The sequence below is a fragment of the Manis pentadactyla genome, chromosome 5, assembly GCF_030020395.1.
Source record: "Manis pentadactyla isolate mManPen7 chromosome 5, mManPen7.hap1, whole genome shotgun sequence".
NCBI lineage: Eukaryota > Metazoa > Chordata > Mammalia > Pholidota > Manidae > Manis > Manis pentadactyla.
This window is the reverse complement of record NC_080023.1, coordinates 155166496-155186519: the sequence shown is the minus strand read 5'-3', so window position 1 is coordinate 155186519 and position 20024 is coordinate 155166496. Positions and strand designations below refer to the sequence as shown.

At 44.1% G+C, this 20024-nt stretch overlaps 1 protein-coding gene across 6 annotated transcripts in view; it reads right to left on the bottom strand.

The window, feature by feature from the left end:
• RALY (RALY heterogeneous nuclear ribonucleoprotein) overlaps positions 1 to 11211 on the bottom strand; it is a 110102-nt gene extending 98891 nt beyond the window's left edge. For 2 of the 6 annotated variants that reach the window (XM_057502919.1, XM_057502921.1), the window contains exons 1-2: positions 10986 to 11207; positions 9818 to 9874 (exon numbers count right to left, since the gene is read on the bottom strand). The gene's annotated coding sequence lies outside the window, so the exon portion shown is untranslated. Of the gene's footprint in view, positions 1 to 9817; positions 9875 to 10985 lie in introns of all 6 variants that reach the window. The other 4 variants (XM_057502918.1, XM_036902530.2, XM_036902532.2 and 1 more) reach the window with 4 other exon arrangements.
• Between the last annotated feature and the right edge of the window lie 8813 nt (positions 11212 to 20024).

Sequence of the window (20024 nt, the reverse complement as noted above, 5' to 3'; positions counted from 1 at the left end):
CCCACAAATGAAGCAACTCTCCCTCCTCTGAACTACCCAACCACTTTACCCCTTCATGGTACTGCTACCTGAGAGTTCTTATTACGGTTCTTAAAACTCACCTCCTCTGTAACTACACACCAAACAGCATGGCTTCAAATAAAAATACAGATAATGCTAAGTGTTGACAAGGACATGGAGCAACAGGAATTCTCACATACACCGATAAGAATGTGATCTGGATGCCTTTGAAAACAATTTGACAATAACTTACTAAAGCTGAATAAACACCTACCCTATGATTTGAATATGAAGTTGGAAAACACTCACTGCTTTGCCTAGTCTTTTGTACCATCATTGCCTATCTAAATGCTTCCATCGTTATTACTCCCATCCCTAGAGGCTGGTTCGGACTACTCTTCCTGATCACTCCAACCCAGAGGGATCTCCCCTACTATGGAAAACTCTGTCATTCATTTACCTATTACCTCTGACAACTAAATGACTCATAGATTCTTCACATATAAACTGCATCATTTAATTTTATAAAATACTTTTAAGCCAGAGACGGGTAAGATTCCTCAAGGGAGGAACAACCTAAGACAGGCACAGTCGCAGGGGGGCCATCAGGTGAGAAACTGGGGATCGACAGAGGTGAGGCTTAGAACCTCACCCCCCATTTTGAGAGAAATCTTCTGCATCTGTGGATGTTTTATTGCCCTTGTCTAGCTTGGATTAACACATAGTCTACAGGCACACACCTGATCATCTACATTTGCTCTCTTACAACACTATGTTTTCTACCTTTATCTTGCATCTACCTACCACTTCAGCATTTTGTTAAAAATAATAATAATAATAATAATAACAAAGGGAGAAATGTGGGATCCACATATAAATCAAGTATAAAAATATTCATATTTGACCTGATTGTTTATAGTTCATAATGCGTGATCAAAACCAAAAGTTTCTGTGATGACTGCCCTTGTACTGTTCACCATGTAAGAACTTATTCACTATGTAATAATTTGTTCACCATGTAAGAACTTGTTCGTTATGCTTCAGAAGATTGGAGACTGACGAGAATTAGGCTTGGGGTGGATTAATGATTGTGCATTGAGCATTGACTCCCCTATACAGAATTTTATTGTTCTTAACAACCATTTGATCAATAAATATGAGAGATGCCCTCTCAAAAAAAAAAAATACTTTTAGTAACATTATCTCAATTGCTCCTCACAAAACATTGTGAGGAAGGCAGGATGTAGAATATAACCCTATTTTATAGATGAGAAAAATGGAGGTTCAGAGAGGGAAAATTACTTATTTCAGGTTACCTGGCCAAATTAGTGCCAGGGAACAAGAGTGGACTTTTAATCTTCCAATCCTGGCTCTCTACACCCTTAGTATCAGCTGCATGTTCATTATGATCTTTTCTCCCTGAAGAGACCACAGGTTCCCTGAGGGGAAGAGTATGTTTACCTCCCTCACAGCACCAAGGAAGACATTCAGTGGGCTCCAATACAGGTGGATTCATTTCAATACTGTCCCCAACCTTCAAGGATGGACACAGGCATTATTTCCTCTTCTTCTAGATCTCATAAGCAATGCTTAAAGTGTTGGAAGAATCCATGAACACAACACAGCAGCCCAAATGACATGTATTTTTTGAGGGTAGGAAAGAGGGAAAAGGAGGAACCCTTCAAGATCAGGGTAAGTTCAACATTCCCTCCATTTCCTAAGGCTCCAGGCTGCAAAGTGTTCAAAGGCTGGCAGAGACTAAGACAGGGGGCTTCAAGAACTACAATTTAATCACATTTACTAAGTCACGATCAATGAAATGCCAGAAACCACACCTCAAATAATTTTCACTTGCAAGCAAAATAGAGAGCTATTTTATTTCAAAACTGAATATAATAAAAGTTAAAATTCAATATGAAACTTAATTTTCTTCATTCCTACATAAGAAGAAAGACAATATAAAATCTTTCTGGAAGCCAGCCAGAAAACTGATGTGAGGAAAAGAGGGAAAGTACCAGGCAGATGTCTGAACACCCAACCCCAAAGGACAACGTTGTCCCCTAATGTCCTTGACTTTACACATTGGGCATAGCACACCTCAGAAATAGAGGATAAAAAAAAAAATGGATAACATACAGAAGAAAGGGAGAGAGGGAGGGAAGGCCAAAAATAAACCTAAACACTAAAAGTCAGATATTGAAACAGGTCTCCTTGCTTACTGATACATCCAGCAATTCTGCTATTTCCAGTCTGAATCCTCAACCTGGGCGAGGGCAGCAGGTTTAAGAAGCTAGAATCCATCATATTTATCTCTCTCCCTCTCAAAACTGAAAGTAATCTGAGGACAAGAATCATGTCTTATTTGGTTTGGTTCTCCATATTGAGAACACACAGTAGGCACTCCAAATTCCTGGAATGAATGGTTGAGCTTAGGGATGGAAGGCAGCTGGACTTCTAAGTATAATCATGTTACAGCAGCTAGGTAACCTACTTAGCATGGAAACTCTACCTAAGACTCTAACTTTAGTTAAGAGTTTATTTTAATTGGCGTAAAAATCAATTTAGGGTGAGTCTTTAAGGTTTGAACAAAAGTTATTCTTGTGTTCAACTGATTCAGGCAGAACTACCATTACTATACTGACAGCATTGCTCCTAGGTGCCAGTTTAGAGCTATCTGCAAGAACTAAGTCCCAAAGCCTTCAAAATGGTTTGTGTAAGCAGGAAACAACATTTCAACTTCTCAGTGTAGCATGAACATACCTTCCAAAAAGGAAACCCAGACCCAGAGAAATAATGAGTTATGAAAAGGATTCTTTTAAATCTACTGCTGAAACCTGCGTTCACTACTAGCACAAAGAATTGCAAAGGAAACTAGAGAAACAGATCAACAGACACCATGTAAATAGTACCTTTAACTAGGCTTAGTGAAATCCTTAATAAAACAAACAGAAGACAGCTAAATACCAGATAAATGCCTCTGGAATGAAGAAAACCTGGCCAATAACATTAAGCTTTTAAACCTGGCCTTCTGAAAGAGAATACTTACTTGAATAAAGCAATGATTCTTACCTTGACAAATAAACAACTATTCAGTCTCTACACATGGCATTTCAAGGGCCAGGTTACCTCAGTAAAGGTATCTACCTCGTAAAGCTAAAGCTATAAGGTAATGCAAATTTCTCATCTAGTGTTTTTCCAGTCCTAGTACTGCTTGAGAATCTTCTAGTGCTTTTTATTTTCCCTTTATTAAATGATTTTAAACAGTTTGCTACATACTTAAACATAATTTTTTACAGTCTTGGCCTCCAAGTTTGTTCCATGGGACAACAGCTCCAAGTTCATAATGGAACTCAGCAGACAATTCGATAAATTCATTTCACAAGCAATTTTTAAGTAATCTGTCCACTCGAAAAAGCAATATTCGTCTGTTTATATACTGAAAGCAATCTGTGAACCCAAAGCTTCACTGAGATACTCTCAATGACCCTTCTCCTTCCAGAGATGAAATTCTTAGGCCACTTCCATAAACACAGAAATTCAGACTGTGAAAAGGTAAAAACATCATTCAAGATTACCCAGTCCATCAAAGACCTGAACGTAAGTCATGAAACCATAAAACTCTTAGAAGACAATGTAGGCAAAAAATCTCCTGAATATATACATGAGCAAGTTTTTCCTGAATGCATCTCCTCAGGCAAGGGAAACAAAAGCAAAAATGAACACATGGGACTACATTAAACTAAAAAGCTTTTGTACAGCAAAGGACACCATCAGCAAAACAAAAAGGCAGCCTGCAGTATGAAAGAATATATTTGTAAATGACGTATCTGACAAGGGGTTGACATCCAAAATATATAAAGAACTCACATGCCTCAACAACCAAAAAAGCAGCAAATAACCCAACTAAAAAATGGGCAGAGGATATAAAAAGACAATTCTCCAAATAAGAAATTCAGATGGCTAACAGGCCCATGAAAAAATGCTCCACATTATTAATTATCAGGGAAATGCAAATTAAAACCACAATGAGATATCACCTCACACCAATAAGGATGCCCAGCATCAAAAAGACTAACAACAAATGCTGGTGAAGATATGGAGAAAGGGGTACCCTCCTACATTGTTGCTAGGAATGTAAACTAATTCAACCATTGTGGAAAGCAATATGGAGGTTCCTTAAAAAACTAAATATAGAAAAACCATTTGACCAGGGGGTTCCACTCTTAGGAATTTACCCAAAGAATATAGTTTCTCAGATTCAAAAAGGCATATGTATCCCTATGTTTATTGTAGCACTATTTACAATAGCCAAGAAATGGAAGTATCCATCAGCAGATGAATGGATAAAGAAGATGTGGTACATATACACAAATGGAATAATACTCAGCCATAAGAAACAAATCCTACCATTTGCAACAACATGGATGGAGCTGGAGGATATTATACTCAGTGAAATAAGCCAAGAGGAGAAAGACAAGAACCAAATGATTTCCCTCATTTGTGGAGTATAACAACGAAGCAAAAGTGAAGGAACAAAACAGCAGCAGACTCACAGACTCCAAGAAGGGACTAGCAGTTACCAAAGGGGAGGGGGTAGAGGACAGGGGGTGGGGGAGGGTGGGAGAAGGGGATTGAGGGGTATTATAATTAGTACACATGGTGTGGGGGGGATCTTGGGAAGGGGGATCATGTGGGGGGGACAGCATAGCACAGAGAAGACAAGTAGTGACTGTGGCATCTTACTACACTGATGCAGTGACTGCAATGGTGTATGCGGGGGACTGAATAATATGGGTGAATGTAGTAACCACATTGTTTTTCGTGTGAAACCTTCTTAAGAGTGTATATCAATAATACCTTAATAAAAAAATCGTATATAAAAAAAAAAGATTATCCAATCCAACCCTCTTGCTTCAGGAAGACTGAGATCCTAGACAGTATTAGATAATTACAATGAACAAGTCTGGCAAGCATCAAAAGCCCAGTGAATGCTATTTTCCCTAGTGGAACTGCATGGACATGTTGGGAGGATGGCCAGGTTTGCACTTTAGTCAGTGGAGCACTCCAAATACACGTTTCTGAGCCTCAGAAAACCTGAATAATCCAAGCACAAATGCCCCATCCCTATTCCAGCATAGAGACGAAGGGGCATTGGACAGCCTGAATGGCTCCATGGAGATGTGAACAAGAACTTAAGGATAATATCCCACCCTTCCACCCCTCCTCCAAGGAGGTACAGCACATTTACTGACATGAAGGCAGTTACAAAGTGACATACACTAGAACTATGAGAAAAATGGAAGGGCTGTAGAAATAGTCAGAAAAGATAATAATGATACTTGGGCAGACACCTGTCTCTAAGTTAAGCAGGGAGGGAAAGGTGACTAGAGAGGGACTTCCAATTTTTTTCTGTCCCCAGCTCCCACCCTTTCAGCTTTTACAGAATTTCAGGTTATTTTATGAAGATTATTTGACATTTCCTGAAGAAATGGGGCCAGAGAAGGAAAAGGGGCTTAGCCAACCCCACACACACTAATTTAGTAGTAGGGACCAGACCAAATGATCCTCAAGGGCATGACTAGGTTCCCAATATATCCACTGCCCCCCTCTCTCCAGTCCTGAGTCTGTGAGCTGTACCCCAGCTGTAAGGTCTGAAATTTTCCTTACAGCACGTAGAGGGCAGCTGTAGGAAAGCAGACTAATATTAATTGCTGTCATCTCCCCTTCAGTCCATGCACTTTATACACAAAACTGAAAAAAACTAGGTTTTTAAAGATACATGTGTGAAAACCCTATCTCCACCTCTATTCCCCTACCCTTGCCTAGCAAAGAAAGAACGGGGAAGCAGGAGGGAAGAGCGAAGAAAAGAATCTTTCCAAGAGATACATTGTCTAAATCATCATCCAGTATCATAAAAATGTTATTGCTAAAAGGGACCCTAGGGGTCATCTAGTCATTATTTTCCATCATTATTCAGATGAATAAATCTGGACCTTTGAATAAGCCTGGATCTTTGCCACTGGAGCACAGAGTAGGGTCTCCTGACTCCTGTCCCTAATAAAAATCCCTCCTGGTCCCTTCTCCATCCTGTCCCACCCTGACCTGCCCACCCCACCCTCTCCCTCCACCAGTGTATCTAAGACACTGAGATCTGCTGCCCTTCTGGATATGAGCCCCTCAAGCTGTTTACTCATCTTTGTTTTCCCAGTGCCTAGCAGAGAATAAGCAGAAGTGACTTAGGGATATACTAGTACATGAAGAGAGCAGTGTCAAAAGACATTGTTTCTGGAGAAAACACAAGCTTTCCTTGGCTTAACATAAGCAGTCTTCAGGGCTGTGCATGGACTGGATGTCTCAGATCTAGTATTTTACCCTTTGCAAAACTAGTGTTTACATCATCCAGTTTAGCCAGGGACAGGTGTGCCATACTCTCCCTTACCCCTCATCCGTCCCCCTCCCCAGAGAACTAGAATCAATAACTAAAAGGTAAATGAAAGCAGATGTTAAGACTCTGCATGAGAAATCCTCCCCACTCTCTATGGGCTCCTTCTCCTGTGTCCTCACCTCAATAAACAGCAACCCTATTTAAAAGCTATGCCAGGCAGAAATCTACAAGTCATCCTTGATTTCTTCTTTACTTTCCACACCAACAATCTGATTGTCTCATCAATCACTTCCATCTTCTTTCTACACACACACCCTTCATCTGAAACACCATCACTTCCTGCCTGCATTACTACAACAACCTCCTAAATAGTCTCTGCCTATTTCACTCCAGCCCTCCAATTCACCCCCCAAACAGGTTGAAAGAGATATCCTTCTAAAATGCACAAAGGATCATGACCCCCTCACCTCAAAATGAAGTCCAAACTCCTCAACCTGGGCAACAAGACCCTTTCACAATCTGGCCTCTACTCTGCCTACCTTCCCAGTCTCATCTCAACACATCCACTATCTCATACTTTATGCTTTACCCAGGAATCCTTGGAGAAATTCATTTAAACCCACTAGGTCTGCTTCCTCACCTACAGAATGAGAGTAGGAATACTGCATACCTTTCAGAGAGATCACAAGAAGAAATTGGTTAACACGTTAAATGCTTATTAATAATATTTGGTAGATACAGTAAGTGGCCAAAAATCTCACCTGTCACCACCACCATTTTTAGACTTGCTATTACTTCTGCCTAGAACAGTTTTACCTCTGTCTCCTTGACTCCCCAAATCTCTTCCTGGCTTATATCTATCTCTTTCTTGAGGTCTGGGCTTAGCCAACTTAGAATTAGAGGACGACTTCCTTGACCCTCCAGGGCTGGGTCAGTCTTCATTCCTTCGTGTTCTCATGGTGTTTGTCTCTATCACAACACTTCTCACACTGCCTGCCTCTTTGCCTGTCTTCTCCACTAGGCTATATACACCAAAACTCCCAAGCATAGCACAATGCGTGGAAGACGCTTAATAATTGTTCAGTGAATGGAAAGTTCTCCAATAATGATGTGCCCAATGGAACAGAATCTAAACACGTAGCCAATTCAAATGTTGCCCAGGTAGCTGGCTGGTCTACATGACTTGAAAGTTCCTCTACTGTAAGATTCTATCCAATAAACAATTCAACACACACTGACTTCATTATCACACCCAGGAGTTTGGACTTCAATATACAGGCAATATTTGACCATCAGATTTTTAAGGAAAATTCAACTTGCTCAGATTTGTTCGTTGTCCTACTATTACCCATCTCCAGAACACCTCCCACCCCAACCACTGTTGGTTTCAAGACAAAATTCCAACTACCCTTTCATAAACACCACATTCTACCCCTACCCCTCCAAATACACACAGACACAGAAATAGTCACACCAAAGGGAATTCTTAAGGGCTAAATGCATTTAACTCCATCTTAACCATCTACAAGCAATGAGGATACATACATAAACACCTTCTAGGAACCCAAAGGCTAATTCCTCTTGTGTGCCTTTACGGAAAAAGGAGGGCACAGAGAAGAAGCATTTCATAAAGGTAATCCACTTAATCATTCTCTGAGCAGTTTGATCCGAGCTGCTGTCATAGCACTGCTATTCTTAATGACTACAGCCCCAAATGCCCAAACCCTACAGTCAGAAGGGCAGGTGCAAACAAGATGAGGGTGGAGAGTCCTCTGAGTTCTATTTCAAGGGTAGGTGGTCTCTTTCAAAGACAGAGAAGGGACAAGCAGGTTCTCCAAAAAAGCTTCAGTGATAAGGAATGTCAATCTACAGAGTGGGGATAAAAGGGAGAGAAAATTTAACCACAGGCACAACCAGGGCTGGTCTCCTGTTCTGGGGCTGCATGCCACACCCTAATGCAGAGGAAGACTGATAATCATTTTGCATTTACAGAGCACCCTGAGGTGTTTTAATGCACTAAGGGAGGCACTAACAGTGCCACTCTACAAGTCACAAAAGGACAAATACTATACGATACCAACTTACCTGAAGTATCTAGAGTATTCAAATTCATACAGACAAAAAATGGTGGTTGCTAGGGGCTGCAGGGAGGGGAACAGGAGTTAGTGTTTAATGGGCACAATTTCAGCTGGGAAGGACAAGAGTTCTAGACAAGGATGGGGGTGATGGCTGCACAAAAACGTGAACACATTTAATGCCACAGAACTGTACATTTTAAAAAGAATAAAATGATAAATAAGTCTCATCTTATGTATTTTCACAGGCATTTCTCTAAGTACCCATTCAACCCTGTGAGAGTATACAGATAAGGAAACTGAGGCTCAGACAGCCACAATGAGTGGCTTAGTTTATGATGCTACATCAAATCCCCTGCCCATGAAAGGTGTCCCATCCTCACCCCTTGTTAAGTTGGTGATCTAAGGCAAGTGCCCTAACTTTGCTGCATCTCAATTCTCAATTAGAGCGGTAAAAAGATATAAACCAAAGTCTGCCAACTCTCTCACAGAACTGGAGCAGAAATGAAATCAGATAATGGTTGCAGAAGAGTACTATAAACCATTAAATAAAGTAGTATACAATAAAAGTGATGGACTAACAAGAACTGCTACACCTGTGCACAAAACCTGGTCTTTCAATGCTAAACCTGAGGCAAGGAGAGAGTAGCTGGAACTAACCAACTTCCTTGCGGTTTCAATTTTCTCAGGATTCCTGGTTTCAACGCCTTAAGTAGTTTTAAGCAGTTCAGTGCCCTTTCAAAAGGTGACAAAGTATGGTAGAAATAAAAATATTATTGGACTAGGAGGCAGAAGGCTGGGATTCCAGTTCTGCTTCTGCCACTAAGGCAGTCTGCATTAAGACAACTTACTTCCCCTTTCCAAGGTTCAGTTAATAAGAGGGGAAAGGCAGATTAAAAAGTTGGGACCAGAAGGTCTGTAAGATCTCTTCTAGCTCCTACATAACACAAACTCCTAAGTCCAGAATCTTGGCAAGCGGGGGTGGGAGGCACAGCAGAATTCCAGACTCCAAAGAACTAAAGCAAGCATCAGGAAACACCTCAAGACCGGGCCAAGGAACTCCCCTGCCCGTTTAGACACTCCCCACACCGGAGATCAAATACACTGGGAAAACTAGAACTTGCCAAAGTTAATTTTAGTTTGCTATTACTGTAACTCTGGGCTTTATCTTAAAATAAGAGAAATAAAACTCTATTTGAAGGCAGGGAATTGAAGCAGTTGACTTGAGCCACTTGCTGCTCCCCAACCCCCAACTAGGAGGCATAAATCTAAACACTATATTGAGAACACGCAAGGTTTGGGAGGAGGAACATGCCAAAATCAAAATAAAGGATGTACTTCACTGTTTATGACTTACGCTGTTCTTGAGCGAAAACCCCAGAGAACTTGAGTTGAGCTTGAGACCTGGAGTCCCCTGCATCCAAAAAAGTCATACTTAACTTCCTTTCCCTTGGACCTCCTACAGCCCCAGAATAAACTATTTCACCCATAGTATAGTGGACATTGGTTCAGGAATTAGGGAGAACGGAGTTATGTCTTTAACTGTGTGACCCAAACGTAACTCAAAATCCTCTCTGCATTAAGAGATTACACAAGTTCACACCAACAAATAAATAACAGGTATTAGCACCATGGCTTTACAGTTCTGTGGCTGTAACTTGGAGCAAATTATTTAACCTCTCTGTGCCTTGATTTCTGTTTTTCTAAATGGGGATAACCCCAGAAGGCCATCGTGAACATTAAATGAAACAAGGCTTGTGAAATTCCTGAGCCAAAATCCATTAAATGCTACCTGTTGGTATTAAACACTTCTCTCACATCTTTATTAGTTCCCTCCCTGAATCCACAACCAGCGAGGCTTTCTCCCACTTCACGGAGGAGCAAACTAAGGCTCCGCTGCGAAGGTGGCCGCGTAAAGTGCACAACACCGCCCCAACTCGAGGGCCTGTTCCTCCTCTCCAAGCCCAAGGCGTGCGAGCCCGGGGCCGGCAGAGATGAGGGCCGAGGAGGCGCTCGGGTCGGTGGAGACAGAAGCAGGACCAGTTTTTCGCGCCTCCAGGAGCCCGCAGACCCAGCCCGGGAACGAGAGCCGGAAGAAGCCTGGGCCCGGCCCGCCCGAGGCCTCCCTGGCGCGGCCTCCGCTCCTCTCCCACCTCCCCCTCGCCGGGCGGGGCGAGGCGGGGCGCGAGCACAAAAGACTCCAACTTCCGAGCGGGCGCGGGCCCACCACGCGAACTCATGGCCCAGGCCCGGCCCGGCCCGGGAGGAGGGAGCGGGCAGGAAAAGCCAGGGCGGCCCGGAGCCGGAGCGGATGGGCCGGGCCGGGTACCCAGGGCGGCTGGCCCGGGTTTGAGGGAGGTGCGGGGGGAGGGGAACGGAGTTACTCAGGCTCCCGGGACTCCCAGAATGGCCGAAAAAAGAGTTTCTAAAAATAGGCAGTGGCCCACGCGAAAAGGTGGGTGACCGAAAAGGAACAAGGAACACCCCCTCACACCCCTAAAGAGACGCCCGCGGCCCCCACTCACCCGCACCAAGAGGTCTGGAGGAAGCCGCGCGGCGCGGAAGGAGGCGGTGCCGCCGCACTCGGGGGCGGAAGGGAGGGAAAGAGGGAGGAAGAAGGCGGCCCCGACCGCGGCGTGAGGAGCTGAACACAAGCGCGGGAGTCGCTCCAGCTGCCGCGAGCGCCCCCTCAGCTTCTCTCGGCCCACCCAGCGCCCGCGCCACTCGCGCGCCCCGCCGCACTGACAGCCGCGGGGGCCCAGCAGCCGCGAGTCCTCCCCTCGGCCCGCACCACTGAGGCGCGCAGGAGTGGGGGCGCCCAGAGCGGCTACCCTCTGCTCGGCCCCGCCCGCCTTTCCGGCCTCGGCCCCAGGTCCTCCCTCCTCCTCCCCCGCCTCTGTCTCCAGAGAAGGACACAGGGACACAAGCGCCTGGAGTCCGCAGCCCCGCCCCTACACAGCCCGGCTCTCCGGGCGCGTGGGCTCTCCCCACCCCCTAAGCCAGGCTTTGGAAAGGTCCAGAGCTTGGGCGGGGAGAATGAAGAGGCGGGGTCGGGGCAGGGCCTGGCGGGGAGGAGGGACTGAGGCGGGAGGCGGGGCTAAGGGCGGGAAGAGAGACTAGCTTACGCCAGCCTGGAGCGGGGGGCGGGGCGGGGTGAGAGGGCAGCAACGTCGGGAAGAGGAGCGCGAGACCAGCGTGGAAGGTGTTGGAGGCCCTGCGGAGCCGAGAGTCAGGGCCGCGCTGGAAAGGAGGGGCCGTAGGCGGAGCTCCAGGGAGGAAGAGCCAAGGCTGGAGAGAGGCCTGGGGCAGGCAGGGCTGAAGAGAAGCCCAGAAGGGAGGAAAGATTGAAGCGGGGCTGAAGGAGGCGGGCCCGGAAGCTGAGCAGGAAGGAGGCGGCCCAGAGGTGGCCACGCTGGGGAGGAGCCGGGAAGCGGCCGACATAAAGGAGGATCCCGCAGGTGGTGCTGGGGTGGGCGGGGCCTGGGGTCGATCCCCAAACAAATCTGGGGGCGATGCCCGAGATAAATGGAAGGGACGTCGTAGGAAGCAGCACCAGGTCCTACCACTTAGAAGGAACCAGGTTCGTGGGCCGGGCGAGCGTTGCTCCTCGCTGCCTAGGCAAGGACCGCGCAGAGAGGCCGCCGTGAGCTTGGATCTGGGGAAAAAATGCTACTCCCACCTTTAGGAAAGGTTAAATTCAAGTACCTTTACTCTTCTGCTGTGCAGGGAATGTTATAACTTGATGGAGATGGTGGGCCTCACTTGTGAGTATTTCTCCCGTCGGAAACTCTCACTTAAATCAGCGTGCCAGCCTGCACGGAACAGCCGGAGAGATCTTCCGAGAGCACACGAGGACTGTTGCCCTTCAGCCTTCAACTATAGACTTCCCCGAAGGCTGGGAACCGTCCAGACAGCTTCTCCGTGCGTCGTCCGACCTGCGGTTCCGTGGTTGTATTTTTCACAGTGCTTTCCCCAAAACCTGCCTAAGAGGCGGCATTCCCAAGAACGGGGCAGAGTTTGAATTGAATCCTGGGTCTGCCAGACCAGCAGTTATAAGTCTGCTTGTGTTGTTCGATGACTTCTGTCTCTCAATTAAAAAGAAAGAAACCAAATTAAAGAGGTGGTGACACTGAGACCAAAGCCAGGGACGATCTTCCCCCAACTCTTAACAACTTCTGGTTTCTTCTTATGCCTCAGTTATCTGGTTGCAATACCACCTCAGGCCTTTCCTGAACTTCCTGCCAAAAGGTATTATCTAATTTGGCCTCTTGTTCATTTCCTTCATGGCTTTGTCATTTATTTATCTGTTTTTGTGTATTTGTCAACCTCCCCTTCCAGAAAGTAAGTTCCATGAGACCAAGAATCTTTGACTGTTGTGTACATCTGTTACCAGTCCTAGTGCAGTATCTGACATTGACCTAGTGTTCAATAAACATTTGAGTAAATGAATCAACCAGTTAATGAATCTGGTCCCTGCCAACCTCCTCTGCTGTGTTTCAGACCACTCCCTGGCTCCTCCCCACCCCGTGTACCAGCTTTACCATGTTTGAATACACCACAGTCAGCACCCTCTGCTGTAGCATGTTCTGTACTTGGATTGCCCCTTTCCTTCTGCCCAGATGCCTCCTGTTCATCCTTCAACCCTCCACTAAGTAACCACCTCCTCTGAGAGACTTTCTCTTACCTCCAACCACCAGGCAACTTGAGCTGCTCACCCCTCTCTTTTTATGGCCTATATTATAAAACTTGCCTATGCTGATGACATCCTTTGCCCTGCTGGCACGGAGAATTATGTTCATGACCTATAAGGTCCTGTATGGTCTGCCCCTTGCTATCCTCGGACCTTATCTCCTATTGTATTGCTCTTACCTCCTTTCACTTTGCTCCAGCCATATTGGATGCCTTCCTGTTCTTCTGACATTCCAAGCATACTACTAACCTCAGGACCTTTGCACTTGCTGTTGTGTCTGCCTCAAATGCTCTCCTCCCAAATGTTGGCATAACATATCCTTCAAGTCTCTACTCAAATGTTACTTCCTCAGAGAGGCTTTCCCTGCCACCTCTTCCCCTTCCAGTAGCAATACCCGATTCCTCTGTACTTCCTCACATCATTTCCTGCTGGATTTTCTCCACAGCCCTTATCATCACCTGAAATATTATGTTTATTTATGGTCTCTCTCCTGTCCCCACCTTCCACTCAGTGCGATAATCACAAAGGATTTTGTCTGTTTTGCTCATTCCTCAGTACCTAGAAGTCCTCACTTGTTGAATATTTGTTGGATGAATGACTATGAATTGAACAGAGAAATGTTAGGAATACTCTGTGTTGTCCAGATGAATCCCTGAAGATTACAGTATGAAGGGAGATGTTTCTGAGGAAATATACTGGCAACACTAGCTAGCATGGAACATTTACTAGTTGCCAGGCAATCTGCTAAGCACTTTCTAAACTTATTTAATTCCCACAACAGCCCTGAGGTAGATATATTATTGTGCAAATGAGGAAACTTTGACACAAAGGTTAACTTTCCCAAGACCCCAAGTGGTGGAGTCTAGCTTTAGAGTCTGCATGTTGAATTACTATACTACTTCCTAATTATTAAGGACCACCATTGTTGATCCAATAAAGGTGAAGAATGAGGAAGAAACATTCTTTTGCCTTCAGGACAGTGTAGTATAGGGTATGGTGCCTAGAGTTGTAGCACAATTTTCTTAGCCATTGTATTAAGATTCTCCAGAGAAACAACCAACAGGACATAGATACATATATATAAGAAGATATTTATTTTAGGAATTGGCTTACAGAGGCCAAGAAATATCTGCCATATTCAAGCTAGAGAACCAGAAAAGCCAGTGTTGTAATTCAGTCCAAGTCCAAAAGCCCAAAAACCAGCACGACCAATATCCAAAGTCCTGGGCAAGAGAAGATGGCTGTCTCAGCTCAAGCAAAGAAAGGAATTCACCCTTCCTCCACCTTTGTGTTCTCTTCAGGTTTCAACAAATTGCATGATTCCTACCTGCATTTGTGAGGGTGATCTTCTTTAATTAGTTTACTGATTCAAATGCTAGTCTTTTCCAGAAACACCCTCAAAAAACACAAATGTTCTACCAGCTATATGGGCATCTCCTAGCCCAGCCAAATTGACAAATGAAATGAACCATCACAGCCACTTATGAGGGAAGCCAGCCGGAGAACAAACCAACACGTGAAGGAGGGCAGAATGAGAGAATACTGCAGAAAAAAATGAGCCAGAGACCTGATAAAGCCATACCTGAAGCTTGACCTACCTCTGGACTTTCCCATGAACCAATAATTCTTTAAAGTTTGAGTTGGGGTTTTTGTAACTTAAAACAAAAACAGATTTCCTAATGAAACTGATGGGTAGGGTTCATCAGGTAGAGGTATTACTGCCTCACATCTTTATGGTATGTTTTGTTATAAAATGCTGAAGGGTATTCCAGACAGAGGGAATTGCAAATATGAAGACAATTATGTAAGAGCTAGCAGTTTCTGCAGTGCAAGGTATGAGCTGAGAAAGATGAGATATAAGAGGCAAGGTAGAATTAGTTACTGGAGGTACTAGCTTCTATACTTAATCTAGTAGACAGTGGGAGTCATTGAGAGGTTTTAAGCAGAAGTTGCTTTAAAATACTAAAATGTCAAGATTGGAAGAACCTTTAAAAATAATTTGTTTCAACTTTAGGTTCTGTTTATCCCCATTTCACAGATGAGGAAACGCAACATAGTCAATGTCTCACAAATGGTAGGTAAAGAAACTAGGATTTGAACCCAGAGCCAGCTGAGCCCTAAGGCAAGTACTCAACCACTTCCTCTCCCACCATTGGAATTAATTCTGTCCTCTGAGTTCACCCTGAATGGGTGAATCCTTCTTCAGAGATTTGACAATGATGTTTGTAGAACTACCTGAGCTGGGATTAGGAAGGAAGATGGATTTGAGGGAGGAAATATTAGAAGGACCCAACAGGTGTCTTCATCAGAGGCAAAGAATGAAGGCAGAGAGGAAGGCAGGTGAATGGAGAGGAAGGGGCAGATGAGGGAGAGGTAGTGGGGGAGAATTAATGGGACCTGAAGAAGGAGCAGATTGGAGATGGAGAGAAGGAAGAAGTCATTGAGGAAGACAGGCTTGTCATTAGAACAGGTTGCAAAATCAGATGCCTGCAGGGCCAAACAGGTACCATAAATGAGCAAAGTGGGTCAGGTGTAATATAATAGGGAATAATGGGGTCTGTAGCAAGAGGAGGCAGCTATTACTCATGTAGGAATATAGGCAACTAGTGTTGCCAGTTACCAAGTCTAAAAAAAAAACTCTAAATCCAAATTTTCATGTGAAATCATTCATTTCTTTAAATCCTGGCAACTATTTCAGATTTAAAAAGAAAAAAAGCACTCTGCTGGCCAAAAGACCCACAATCGTAAGCTTGGGTTGGCCTCTGAGCTGCCAGTTTGTGTCTTCTAACCAATTTGGGTCCAAACACCCCCTTCACTACTTAACAGCCATGAGCTCTTGTGCAAATTACTTCACCACTCAAATCCCACCTTCTTAACTACAAAATGAGGATAATTCACTCCCCACATCATAATTTGCTGTAACAATCTTAAAAAATAGGATAAATATATGTAAAGCACTTAGCACAGCACCTGACATAGAGCAGACACTCAAAATTATCAGTGTGAAAAGTACTCTTTCTCCTATAACCCATAAAATGATGAATGCTAAGAACTGGAAAGGTCTTCAAAGTATTCTCATCCAGGAGTTTTCAAACCTCTTAAGCTTTAGAGCCCTCTCTCTTTTAGGCTAGACCTTTCTTAGAAAGGCAATGTACAAAACAGTGGCTTTATTTCTGTACAGCAAAGGGCACCATCAACAGAACAAAAAGGCACACTACAGTATGGGAGAATATATTTGTAAACGACATATCCGACAACGGGTTAACATCCAAAATATATATAAAGAACTCACATGCCTCAACACCCAAAAATCATATAACCTGATTAAAAAAACGATGGAGCATATGAACAGACAGTTCTCCAAAGAAAAAATTCAAATGGCCAACAGGCACATGAAAAGATGCTCCACATCACTAATTATCAGGGAAATGCAAATTAAAACCACAATGAGATATCACCTCACATCAGTGAGGATGGCCAGGATTGAAAAGACTAAGAAGAACAAATGCTGGCGAGGCTGTGGAGAAAGGGGAACCCTCCTACACTGCTGGTGGGAATGTAAATTAGTTCAACCATTGTGAAAAGCAGTCTGGAGGTTCCTCAAAATACTAAATATAGAAATACCATTTGACCCAGGAATTCCACTCCTGGAATTTACCCAAAGAAAACAATTCAGATTCAAAAAGACATATATGCACACCTATGTTTATCTCAGCACTATTTACAATAGCCAAGAAATGGAAGCAACCTAAGTGTCCATCAGTAGATGAATGGATAAAGAAGATGTGGTACATACACACAATGGAATACTATTCAGCCATAAGAAAGAAACAAATCCTACCATTTGCAACAACATGGATGGAGCTAGAAGATATGCTCAGTGAAATAAGTCAGGCAGAGAAAGACAAATACCAAATGATTTCCCTCATTTGTGGAGTATAACAACAAAACAAAAAATGAAGGAACAAAATAGCAGCAGACTCACAGACTCCAAGAAGGGACTAGTGGTTACCAAAGGGGAGGGGTGGAGAGGGAGGGAGAAGGGGATTGTGGAGTTTCATGATTGGTGCACATGGTATGTGTGGGGTCACAGGGAAGACAGTGTAGCTCAGAGAAGATAAATAGGGACTCTGTGGCATCTTACTACACTGAAGGACAGTGACTGCAATGGGGTTTGGGGGGGAGACAATAATATGGGTGAATGTAGTAACCACATTGTTTTTCATGTGAAACCTTCATAAGAGTGTGTATAAATAATACCTTAATAAAATAAATAAACAGTGGCTTTAAATTAAAACCACAATGACATATCACCTCACACCACTTAAGGTGGCCAATATCCAAAAGACAAGAAACAACAAATGCTGGCAAGGATGCAGAGAAAGGGGAACCCTCCTTCACTATTAATGGGCATGTAAATTGGTTCAACCATTGTGGAAAGCATTATGGAGGTTCCACAAAAAACTAAAAATAGAAATATCATTTCACCCAGGAATTCCACTTCTAGGAATTCACCCAAAGAAAACAAGATCCCTGGTTCGAAAAGACATATGCACCCCTATGTTTACCACTGCACTATTTACAATAGCCAAGATATGGAAGCAACCTAAGTGTCCACTAATAGATGAATGGATAAAGAAGATGTGGTACATACACACCATGGAATATTATTCAGCCATAAGAAGAAAACAAATCCTACCATTTGCAACAACATGGTGAATCTAGAGGGCATTATGCTCAGTGAAATAAGCCAGGTGGAGAAAGACAATAACCAAATGATTTCACATATTTGTGGAATATAAAAACAAAGCAAAACTGAAGGAACAAAAAGCAGTAGATTCACAGACACCAAGAAGAGACTAGTCTTACCCAAGGGGGTGTTGGGGAGGATAGGTAGAGAGGGAGAAAGGGATTAAAGGGCACTATAAATAGGTCACAATTAAAATATAAGTAGGTCATGGGGAAGGTAGTACAGCAAGGAAAAGACAATGACTCTATTACATCTTGCTATGTTAACAGTGACCACAATAAAGGGGGTGAGGACTTGATAATATGGGTGAATGTTGAAATCACTGTGTTGTTTATGTGAAACCGTCAGAAGATTGTATATCAATGATACTTTAATAAAATTAAATTAAACAGTAGCTTTGTTGAAGTGAGGGGAACTCAGAGTCCTGCCTTATTAGGCTTCCCCTTTCCAGCCACAAACTATCTCCTTAAGCAATGGTCCCTCCACAGAATTCCAGGGTGTTGCCAAACACAGTTTGAGAATCACTATTCTATTCTAGGTCCTGTTTTATAAATAAGGAAACAGGCTCAGAAAGATTATTTGCCTAAGGTTCAGTAATGGAGGAATTCCTGCCTTCCAAGCTAAAGCATTTTCCAGTGGGAATGACACTCCCTACTTCCTGTCCACCTGGTTGAGAATAAACCCTCTCTTGGCCCCTCCATGACTGGGGCAAGGAGTAGTCCCCCCCACCCCCCGCCCTAGCATTGACCCAAATCCCTGAGATGTAACTGGGCTTCTCTGTTGCAAGTTAGAAAAAAAAAAAAAAAAAGAACTCAGGATAACAGAAGCAGAAAAGGAATTCATCAGGGAGCTCCCAGAACCGATGGGAAGGTTAAAGACCAGGCTTGGAGAACTAAAGTGATGGGATCAGGAACTTGAATATTGCCAGGATTCTTTCTCCCCAGGCCTTGTCTCTCCTTCTCTCTGTGAGTGAGCTTTTCTCAAGGCTGGATGCTTGCCTGCAACAGCTCTCAGTACTCACAACTCTCAGCTGCTCCACCAGAGAGACTGAGGCTTTCTGCTTCTGGTCTTAAGGACAGAACTTTTGGGAAGGACTTTGATTAGTCCAACATGAATAGGTGCTCATTCCTAGACCCATTATCTGTGACTGGGGGGCCAGGTACTGTGACTGGCCCAGCTTGAACCAGGTGCCCACTCTTTAACCAAACCAATTAGTGTGAATAGGGAAGTGGGACAGATGAGATGGCAGCCCCCATTGGAATCATACAGTCTGAGAAGGGGAAGGAGATTTCTCTCCTCCATGAAGCTTACCTCATCTCCCCTGCCACACATACTTGCCACTAGCTAAGTCTAAATGAAATAAATGCTCTACTCCTCAAGTTTTGTTGCTGTGGATAAAATGAGTTCCTGTGACCAGGATTTTCACCTGGCCCTGGTTGACTAGCTCACTGAACACCTGTGGACAATACATGGCTGCTAACGCTATATAAAGTGCTCTTTCCAGTGCTCTGGGCACGACACAGTGGCAGGGCTGCAAGGCTGCAGGAGAGCAGAGGCTGAAGTGGTGGCAGCACCGAGGGCAGAGGTCCAGAGGATGTCTGTGTGGGACGACTGTGCAGGGAGGCCCAGAGGACGGCTGTGCAGACAGAGGGGCCCAGAGGCAGAGACCGGCTTGCTGCCTGCAGACTCGCTCTGAGTGAATGGGATTCTAGTGACTGACCTGCCACCTGAGAATAAAGTTGGATATAACCCTTTCACCCCAAGAACATTTTGCTGTCAATTTCTTTGGTCACACTGAATCCATACCGAACTTGCCCGGGGCTGAAACCCATTGGCAAGACAGTTGCCCTTCATTTATAACTTTCAGAGCACATGTCCAGCTCACCTAGAGGGTTAGAGGCCTGTCTTGGTCATCTTTATACTCTTCCAGCATAAATAAGAAGTCCCCACAAGTGCTGTCAGATTGGATTGGACTGAAGTGACTGTTGGAGATATTTAGTCCAATTTACCTATTTTACAAATAGAGAAATGGAACCTAGAGTGGGAAACACATGTCACATATGCTGAAAGCTGCTCATCAGGAGAGTTACAGAACCAGAGCTGGAGCCCTCTTGACTTTTACTC